The sequence below is a fragment of the Triticum urartu genome, chromosome 5 (genome assembly GCF_003073215.2).
Source record: "Triticum urartu cultivar G1812 chromosome 5, Tu2.1, whole genome shotgun sequence".
Lineage (NCBI taxonomy): Eukaryota > Viridiplantae > Streptophyta > Magnoliopsida > Poales > Poaceae > Triticum > Triticum urartu.
Genome location: NC_053026.1, coordinates 38873861 through 38884600, shown reverse-complemented (window position 1 = coordinate 38884600; position 10740 = coordinate 38873861). Strand labels below are relative to the sequence as shown.

The 10740-nt window shown below is 46.4% G+C and overlaps 1 pseudogene; it reads right to left on the bottom strand.

The window, feature by feature from the left end:
- Positions 1 to 3760: 3760 nt before the first annotated feature.
- Positions 3761 to 8015, bottom strand: LOC125506709 (annotated as a pseudogene).
- Positions 8016 to 10740: the final 2725 nt, after the last annotated feature.

Below are 10740 nucleotides of genomic sequence, written 5' to 3'. Positions count from 1 at the left end.
AGGTAAGAAGATAAGAGTTAATCAAGCTATTCACTAATGAGATCAACGGCTAAAATCATATGAAAAAATAATCGAACAAAAATCTGAAACTCTCAACACATGAGACATATCAACATCCAGCAAGAAAATCAAGAACATAGCAAATTAACCCCTTGCATATGATCCAAAGAAAAAAATCGATGGAGCAAACTGAAGTAACAAAGAACCTGCAGGTCAAGCCATAGCAGGACACAAACATGATAAACACCGTAGGTTCATGAGTGAAAACCAAAATGTTCATGATGTCAAAAAATGTCCGTGATTTCCAAAAATGCGAGCCAATTTGGATATTTATGAACATTTTTTGAATTTGATGAACATTTGTAAAAATTATGGTGAACAATTTTGAATAAGATAAACATTTTTTTCAAAAAAACTGGATGAACAAATTTTGATTTCGATGAACAAAATTTGAATTTTTTGATTTTTTTAGAAATTAATGAACAAATTTCGCAGATCAACCAATGACAAGATCATCTGCAATCCGATCATATGGGGAAAGGATCATCATAGATTATATTATACTCCCTCCATTCCTAAATATATATGTCTTTTTAGACATTTTAAATAGACTACAACATATGGATGTATGTATACATGTTTTAGAGTGTACATTCACTTATTTTTCTCTATATGTAGTCACTTGTTGTAATCTTTAGAAAGACTTATATTTGGGAACGGAGGGAGTAGAAAAAAAAACAAGATCATCTCATCTGAACCCCTATGAACCTAGCTTATAGTTATGTTCTACGTAGATTGAACGGTCGCTGGATTAATAGATTTAATAGGTCCACCGGATCGAGGAGGCTAGCATTTTCTTATTAATGTAGGAATTTTTAATATATTTCTCTATGTTTGACCCGTATTGTGCTTTTTGTGATAAAATGAATTCAAATTTATCAAATCATGACCAGAGTATAATTCAAATTCATTTAAATTTTAAATTTCATTTGAAAATTTTCTGAAATAAACTGAGATGTTACAGAATAAATAATAAAATGATCTGAAATTTCACTCAAAATTGCATCATAACATGTATGTGAAACATTTATCTGAAACTGTGAATTTTTAAAATAAGTAATCTATTTTTAAAAATTCTTTAATTTTGTAAATGTTGAACATTTTTTGTATAAACCCACCCACCAAACTTTTAATTTAAATGTGTGCAGAAAATAGCAAATTAATAGTAATACAATCTGTTGCTGCTACACTAAGCATCTGATTGCTGAGATACATGGCAACAAATAAATTGTCAAATTATTACATAGTTGGGACATGAAAAGTAGATCCATGCAGCTGATGTATGCATGTGTAGCGTGTGCTAGCAAGTTTTTGTGTCATCTTGGTTGGTTGGTAATGTGAGGATCCAGGATGTGTGCAGTCCACTGAGTTCAAGAACTGTCACAGGTGCGGTTTGAGCGTAGCAGTCCATATTCCTGTACTTGAACATGTGGGCATTGTTGTCTGAAATTCAGAGCTTGAATAGTACATGGAAGAACATACATGTTTTTTTCTTTTTTGAGGTAAACATACATGTGTGATTCTGCAAGTCGAACATGTAAATCTGTTATTCAGGCTTCTTTTTGAGCAATGGAGCCGGGAGCTCCTCCTTGTTGATCCAGGAAAAAACTCAAACATAAGCGTAATGGCACCGGAACCGGAATATATATAGCAGAATTAGCACTTGTAAACAATAGACAGAAGCAACTTTGGTCTTTGTGCAGCCAAAATGAAGAGCGGGCTGGTGTACATGCATCAGTGTAATCTGAAGGTTTTACTCTGCACTTCCCTTCCTTGTCTGAAAAACACATGCATGCATGCATGAGAGCGCGATTACAGGCTAAAACCAGCATATATATTCTGAAGTTGATCAATCATGTACAGAGTGCTGAGCATACCAAACTGAAGCATACAACATAAATAAAACAGCTAACAGATTAAAGCACCACAGGATCGTCCAGTTTACACCTTTTTAAATTTTTGGACGATAAAAGGCAGGCGCTCTGCCATGTTTCAGGAGTCGAAACCAAGTACTAGTCGATGAGGGATATCTACCCGGTTAACAGAATACAGTACACTACTAGCTAGATTAATACAGCACTCGATCGATCATCACAGCATAAGCTCCTAGAAGGCTAGAACCACTCATCAATGCCTACGTACTACTCGTCAGTCAGTCTCAGTCATGGGTGCCTCATCTAAAGAGCTCAACTAATGGGTCCTCAATCTTCCTCACCTCCCAACATGAGGGCCAGGACGCTGGCGTAGTCGCCCGCCATGAAGAAGATGGTCCAGTAGATCATGACAATGTTGTGGGACTCGGCAGCCATCATAAGGACAAAGTGGACGACGATGGCTAGCGTGAGCACGAGGTAGGCGAGGGCACGGCGGACGCAGCGGTGGCGGCCTGGGAGCAGCAGCGCCAGCGCCGCCGCGGCCGCCTGAGACGCAGCGCAGGACACCATCCAGGTAATGTCCGTCGGCTGGACGCACTGCATGATGAATATGATGGATCGATCGGTCGGGATGTAAGCATCCAAGGCGTTGTACGTAGACGGGTCGTAGTTGTTACATTACATACCAGGTCGCAGGGGAGGTGGTGGTAGGCGAGGGCGAAGGAGACGAGGAAGACGCCGGCGGTGAAGAGCGCCCAGGCGCTGACCATCCGGGCAACATCCGGGACCGGGATCTTCTTCTTGGCCATGGTCTCGCCGTCGCCGTCGACCTCCATGGTCGATCCGGCCTCCTTTTTTTGTTGCGGCGAGTCGATATGGATCCAAGCTAGCTAGCCAGGACAAGAGCACGCGATTAGAAAAAGGAAACGGAGGGGAGACAGAGGACTAGAGGAGTAGATCAGACAGACCACGACGAAAGACAAAGTTAGCAACATTCGATGGCCGGGAACAGTAGCTCACCGTCGCTGGACAAACGGATGTTGAAGGTGCTTCCTTCCCTGCTCACTATGCGCGCGAGATTGTGTTGGAGCTAATTGGAGGCGGCTGCATGTGGAGCCTCTTAACAAGCCGAAGCGATTGGAGCCAAGCAAAGCGACGCCGTGTGGGCCCGCCGAAGTGTCGAAGCGAGACACGCGTCATCAATTAAGTTCTCTCTGTTATTACAAGCCCATTTATTCACTATATATCTTCTTTCTCAGGCTAGAAAGGAAGATGGGGCTTCAAAGGTCTACAAAATTCAGCGTGATCCTTGTTAAAAAATAAAACAGGTTGATGACATGCCTTCGCTAAGGCATAAAGTGGTGAGGCATCATGTGTTTTCCAACCCGTAAGTTTTTACCAAAGTATAAAGTGGTAAGGCATCGTGTGTTTTCCAACCCGTAAGTTTTTACCAAAGCATAAAGTGATGAGGCATCATGTGCTATCCAACCCCGCGTGTTTTTTCCAAGGCATAAAGTGATGTGGCATCATGTGCTATCCATCCCCGCAAGTTTTCAAGGCATCATCCTCCTCTAGAGAGCTCTCTCCTTCCACACTTTTTCTAATTTCTAGACGAGGACAACAATCCCAAACCATTTGCTGTGACTTTTCCTTCTTTTATTTAATTTGGCAAGTAAATGGGTTTTCCTTCTTTTCCTTTAATTTGACAAGAGAGACCCGCTTGTCTGCACGGATTAGCTTTCCTCTAAAAAAGCAACACTTGACCAAATGTTGTTGGACTAGCCGAGCCTACGTGGCCAACTAGTTGCGTTAAGAATGTGTGACAGTCACTGTTTAATTTGTTCTGAGCATATGAAAAACAAATTAGTCAAAAGTCTGAAATTCTCAATACATGAAACATGTCGACATCCAGCAAGAAAATCAAGAACCTAGCGAATTAACCCCTCACATATGATCCGGAAAAAAAAATCGATGGAGCAAAATTGACACAGTGGTGGCCATACCAAACTGAAGTAACAAAGAACCTGCAGGTCAAGCCATCACAGGATCATCCAATCCAATCTACGTCTTAACAGAACACAAACACGATGATCACCGTAGGGGGGTATAAAATATTTCCAGTTAGCTTCATCCCCTGTATGACAATTGCTCTGCATAACCCATGGTGCAAAACACAGAATATGCAGATGATAATGATGACCACAGCAAACTGAAATACACGTAGATACTACAGATCAAACCATCACAAGATTATCTGCATTCTCGATCATCTGGGGAAAGGATCATCATAGATTATTCAAAAAAGGAAGAAAAAATGATCATCTGCTAACTCACTTTAGTACATCTTAACAGAACAAGCACAAAACGATTGATGCAGCGAGTTTGGGGAATCCTATAAGGTTCAAACACACATGCGGTTCAAACTTCAACAGAATCTTACCAGCTGAACGACATTCCCATGCATGCACGGCAAGATTCAGAGTAAAAGTCTGAAGTAATCTAGATGCAATCTGATCCATCTTAAACAGTACTGATGCATGCAGGAACGAAATTAGCACAAGCAAGACCAAAAGTTCAGCAAACAGTCCGTGTAATTAAGCAGAGGTCTCTAGACCAATAAGAAAGGGCAACCGGATCCGTCAAATTCGAACCAAAATTCATTCAAGCCGTACTGGATAACGAAACAACCATTCGGTGCCACAAAATGTCATCAAAAGTGGAAAGGGAACACACATTGCTCATCGCGACATCCATACGACTGCCCAATCTCTCATCCAAACCCCTATGAACTAAAAGACTGCCCAATCTCTCATCCGAACCACTACGAACTACTCCAGTAAATGATCTTAGATCTGGTCCAGAGAAGGTCTTGGACATCAGACATGGTTGTAGACGCTAATTATTTAGTAATACAAGAATTATTTCGCAAAAGAAGTAAGACCTTGTGTGGCTTTTTTTTCGTCGAAGCTAGACATAAACATATGTATATGTACTCCTAGCTACATCTGTCTTGCTGTCACAAAATGAAAAGGAAGAAGAAAGGTATGTACTCCTTCAGTAGTTACCTTGACAGCCATTGTTGAGGTAGGCGTTGCCCCCATACCCCAGGGAGCACTTGCACAAGTACCCAGGTCCATTGCTCGCACTCTCACAGTAACTGTTTGCACTAACACAAGCATAGTTTTTTTGAGGGCTAATGGCAGGTGCTCTGCCTTTTCATTATAGATTAGGAATTTACAAGAGAGAAGTCTGAAGCCCTAGGGCAGACAAAAAGAGAAAAAGAACAGAATTACATAGCTAGAGGCCTCGAAAAAGCCAAGTCCAGATATGTTAAGTCAGACCTGACTAAGCAAGCCACCATATCAGCAGTTGAAGAAAGGTTTTGAAAGATTCTTCGGTTTCGCTCGTTCCAGATGTTCCAGGCGAAGAAAAGCGCAGCTGCTGCCTTGTTTTGTTGCCCGTAGGCAAAGCTTCTCCCCCAGGATGTGGTAGAGGTGAACGGCAAGGTTGTTTGTATCTTGACAGTTAGGGAGGATGACAATAATCTTTTGCCACACTTCCTTTGCAAAAGGGCAGGAACTGATCAGGTGGGCGGCAGTCTCAATCGTTTGATCACAGAGGGAGCAGGTGTCATTGTGTTCACATCCTCTCGCACGGAGACGATCAGCAGTTGGCAGTCTATTTTGAGCTAGCAGCCAAGCAAAAAATTTGATTTTTCCCTCCACCTTTGCTTTTCAAATGGCATTTAACTCTGGCTTCGCAATGGTTCCGATGAATTGGGCATCATAGGCAGTTGCAACAGTGTACGTTTTGCTGTCGTTCCATCTCCATTCAATGTCGTCTGGTTGATCCAAAAGAATAATCCCTTGAATCCGGTGCCACAGGTCAATAAAAGAAAGCAGGTCTTCAGTGGTGCTAAGACGTTCGATTCCTTTCATCCAGCGGCCTTGGTGGAGAGCAGCAGCCACAGAAGAATTTTTCCTCCTTGCAAGCTTGTGGAGGTTTGGGGCAATGTCCTTAGGAGCTGTTCCACTTAACCACGTACTACTCCAAAACTTGGCCCTTTGACCGTCGCCGAGCTTGACAGTTGTGGAGGTGTTGAAAAGCTGCATGTCAGTACAAGTGCAAGGGAGTTGCGATCCAACCCAAGGCCTGTTGGGGTATTTCCAAGAGTACCAAGCCCACCTTAACCTCAAGGATCTGCTGTAAAAAATGAGATTTTTGACTCCAAGACCCCCAAGCTTTTTGGGGGAGCAGACTTGTTGCCAATTGACCGCACATTGGCCTCCTTTGGCCTCTTCTTCTCCTTTCCACAGGAAGCTTCTTCGAAGTTTGTCAATCCTCTTTACAACCCATTTGGATGGCGTAAAAATGGTCAGATAGTATGTTGTCAAGGAGGTTAACACAGAATTGATAAGGGCCAGCCGCCCCTTCTTGTTAAGTAATTTGCCCTTTCAGCCCGCAAGCTTTGCTGCAACTTTATCAATGAGCATTTGAAAATCCACCCTGCGAAGCTTGCGAATACTCAAAGGTAGCCCAAGGTACTTGCATGGTAAGGAGCTGGTTTCGCCCTCGAAGTCAGCTAGAACCTCATCAATAACCTGGTCTTCACACCCAATTGGGTATGCTGCTAGCCAGAGTGCTTTCTTAAGGGGAAGAAGTATTCAAGAGAATTTTCTTTATGTCCAAAACCTCATACAGAATCTACACCTTGCAAAGAAACCCACCTTATTCCTGAAGCTAGATATTGCAAAAGCTTTCGATTCGGTCAAGTGGGATTATCTTCTCGATGTTTTGAAGCATGTGGGATTCAGCCAGAGATTCCGAGATCTGATAGCTATCTCACTTGCCTCTACCTCTTCGCGGATCATCCTAAATGGTGCTCCTGGTACACCTTTTCTGCATCGCCAAGGCCTGAGATAGGGTGACCCACTTTCGCCATTGCTGTTCTTGCTAGCCATCGATCCACTACAGAGAATTCTTGACAAAGCTACGGAGGAACATATTCTCAGCCCAATCAACCATCACACTGCATCTGTCAGAATCAGCCTTTACGCAGACGACGCTGCCCTGTTCGTGAACCCTATCAAAGCTGAAGTGTCTGCTCTTCAAACCATCCTGGCGGCCTTTCACAAGCATAGTTTCCTGGCTCAAGGCACGACCCATTTCTGACCGCCCAGTTCACGATGATAGGTGCACCATTCTTCGCCCTCTTGTTGATGAACCCAAGCTTTCCGACAAGGTCATGGCGTAGAAACATGGGTTGAATCCCCGCACACTGCTACTGTTAGTCGAGAAGGCCAGCCCGATGGCGGTGAGGTTGGTCAGGATGGACACCTCACAGCAGCCTGTCCCGGTGCACGGGGATCCGTCTTGGGACGCACCGCTGGCACCATCGCAGTAGGAATAGCAGCCGGCAAGGTACATGCTGTTGTTCCCAAAGAAGCCGCCAACGAGCCCCAGGGTGTTGCAGCCAATGACTGTGAAGTGGTTGCGCCCAGGGGATGGGATGAACGGTGTGTCCTGCAGGTTGAACCACACAGTGCCGTTGTTGGTGGCTGATACCACGGCATTCGATGTAATAGGATTGACGATTAGTTTACCTATCTATATTTTGCCAGCCGGTTGTGGCTTTTGGGCATTTTTTTGTTTTTATTGCTCTTCGTGAGCCAGCTTTTCATTTTGTTGCGGACTGCAAGACATTATTGAACCACTTTATTTTATAATAAATATGGCTGTATGCATCGTTCTGATGCAGAGGCCGGGGAGTCCCCTTTTTCAAAAAAAAACCACGGCACTTGATGTGAAGCAGATGTAGCTGATCGGGAATAGCACCCGCATCTCACCACGCTCAAGTGAGATATCAACGACGTCTACAGCCATGCCGGCCGGGCCCCCCACCGTCGGTCGTGGCGGATAAGAGGCATTTTTACAGTCGAGATTGAAGAAGCTGTTGAGGCTGACTGAGGCACACTGCGCCCCGATGCCGAAGGGGTAAGGGATGAGCACGTCGCCGCACTTTTCAGGGCACCCAGGTAGCGCCAGCGATGTGGTGCCACCCACAGCGGGTGCCAATGCCATCACCAAGAAGACTAGCTCTAGAAAGAACACTGGGACCGGTGTTGGATGCATGGATCGCGCCATCACTTGCTTAATTTGGGGATTTTGTGTGAGTGTGCCGACTGCTGAGCCCCTGAGCTTTTCCTTATATGAAATGAATCGTGCCTTGCCATATAATGTAGTGGACTCCTATAAACGCGTACAAATGTCAGCAACTGATGTAAGTCTACTTACAAGTTCCTTCGACGGTGAGCTAAAGACTTAGCTTAATGCCCATAACTCTCATGATATAAGTCAGATGCATTGATATAGAACATGCTAACTAGCAAGGAGGTAAGACTTTGTCTTAGTCGTCCCACTCAAGCAAGTCTAGACGCGTGTTGTAGCATAATACTTTTTTTTTGAAATGGTCAACCGGGGGGGGGGGGGGGGGGGGGGGAGGCTCCCCACCTGAATATATTTCAAAGTGGCCTTAATGCCATGAGATTGATCCGGTTTATAAGGAAAATCGGATCGAAAACCTACACAATTAGACCCTGTTTATGAGGAAAACCGGGCCGAAAACCGTACAAGAGAGGGTAAAAGAAGAGAAACCAAAACAAAAGACGCCCAAGACAAGGCACGCCTAGCTAGCAACCCGAAGAACATCACCACGAGAGGCACAAGTAGATGAGGGGAGTCGTCGAGGGGTCACAATACCAAGACTTGACAAGCGGCCTAACGCACCACACCGGCGTGCGTACCGAGCGCGCAATAGAGGAGCATCCACATCAACGAGTGACTAGCACGAACCTTGACGGGGAACTCCGCCATAAAGAGTTGGAAACGATTAGCAAGTTGGGGAGGAAACTTGCGGCATCATTGAGCAAAGATGAACCGGGACAACGCCAAGAGCACGAAGCTCGCTGCACCACAACGGTAGCCATGGAGGTCTTGAGCATGCACAGCAAACGGGGCGACACCGACGAACACCACCACAGACGAACACATACCACCGTCGACCCAACCGGTCGCACCACCTACCACCAACATCCCTGCAGCAACACCCACACGTCAACCAAGCAGACCCCGAGATGATGCCTTCAACAAGGGCCGCGACGTCGGATGCGCCGCCATCATCCGCACCAGGAGGACCTGGGATAGGGGATTCCCCCGAGGTCTCAACTTCCATCTTCATCTGACCAATCAAGGAGAGCCTTGAACGTTGGCCGTCTGGTCACCACCCAACAACACCCCGTAGAGGGGAGAGGTGTCGTACAGGAACGAGGTGGTCCAGAGAGGATCCCACCCCGCTAACCCGGCTTCTGATGGAAGAATCGAACCACTCCAACGAATGGTCAAGCCAAGAAGTCGTAGGCAAAGCAGCACCTCCTCACCGACACCGACCACACCACCGTCGACCCCAGCCAGTCGCACCACCACCACCATCCGACCCGCAAAGAGCAGCGACCACACAAATCCACCAAATCGATGCCTTCAAGAAGGATTGCGACGCAAAAATGCGCCGCCATCGACCGTTCCGGAAGGACCAGGAACAAGGGTTTCCCCTGGAGCTTCGAAGGGAAAGTCACCTTGACAGCGACGCCTCCAAGGAGGTAAGCGACACCCGCGGGCGTCACCATCGCCGGCTCCGGTCAGAGCAGAGGCTTTCGCCCAAGTGAGCAGACCACCTTCGAGAAGCACCGGTAGACCGCGATACACTGCTTCCTGCACCACCACAGAGCAAGGTCCACTGCAGCCCGCCGCCACACATGACCAGATCCGGTCCACCGCAGGCCAAATCTAGCCGGATCCAGCCTGCCCACACCGCCCCCCACCAGGAACGCGCCGGCAGAGGCCACCGGGAGGGAGCAGCGAGCGCCTCCACACCACCGTCCCCAGCCTCCACCAGATGAACCGCCGCGCGCCGGAGTCACGCCACGCCGGTCGCCGCCACACGGGGCTCCCCCAGCCCGTGAGCGCGCCACACGAGGAACGGCAGCCCGCCGCCGCCAGATCCGCGCGGGCTTTGCCCGGCGGGGGCTATTGGCGGCGGCGAGGAGGGGGGGAAGAGAGGAAGGGTGGGTTGCCGGGGGAGGGGGCGCCGCCGCCCGAGCCGCCCTGGGGAGAGACGGCGCGGGGGGAGGGGCTTCGAGTTTCCGGCTAGCATAATACTATAATACTGAATTACTGAATGTACATGTACCTGTTTGCACTTTGCACACACACACACAAAAAGTTAACTTCTAACATGTCCATCATATAACTAAGATAAACACCACGGAGCAGCTACATGTCAAAATATACCATTGTATTCAGAAATAGAATAGCATTAATTAGTTGTATATCTGTACGCTGTAAGACCTACTTGCATAGCTCTAAAGTCTTCAAGGTGAATTTGTTATACAACTATAGTTGTTACTGAAAGCTGCCACAAAAACTAGTCTCTAATCTCTACCGATGTGAGAATTTACAGGCCCTTCTATTTTTCATACTATTTTGTCTGGAAATATAAAATTAGACACCTTGACCTGTTCACTTCTCAAGAATAGCGAAAAAATCACAGGCTCCGAATTTAACTCTCAGTAGCTTACGTGACTACGTGAGGACCTTCCATTACCTGTTTGGACCTAGATAGGATGGTCTGGAACCAGGTCTGATGACTGATGCTCCCATGCATGATCACAGATTGTAGACAAGATTTTTTGATTTCTATTTGAACTGAAACCAGGCTCACACTTGTTAGCATGCACGTAAGCAGTCCATG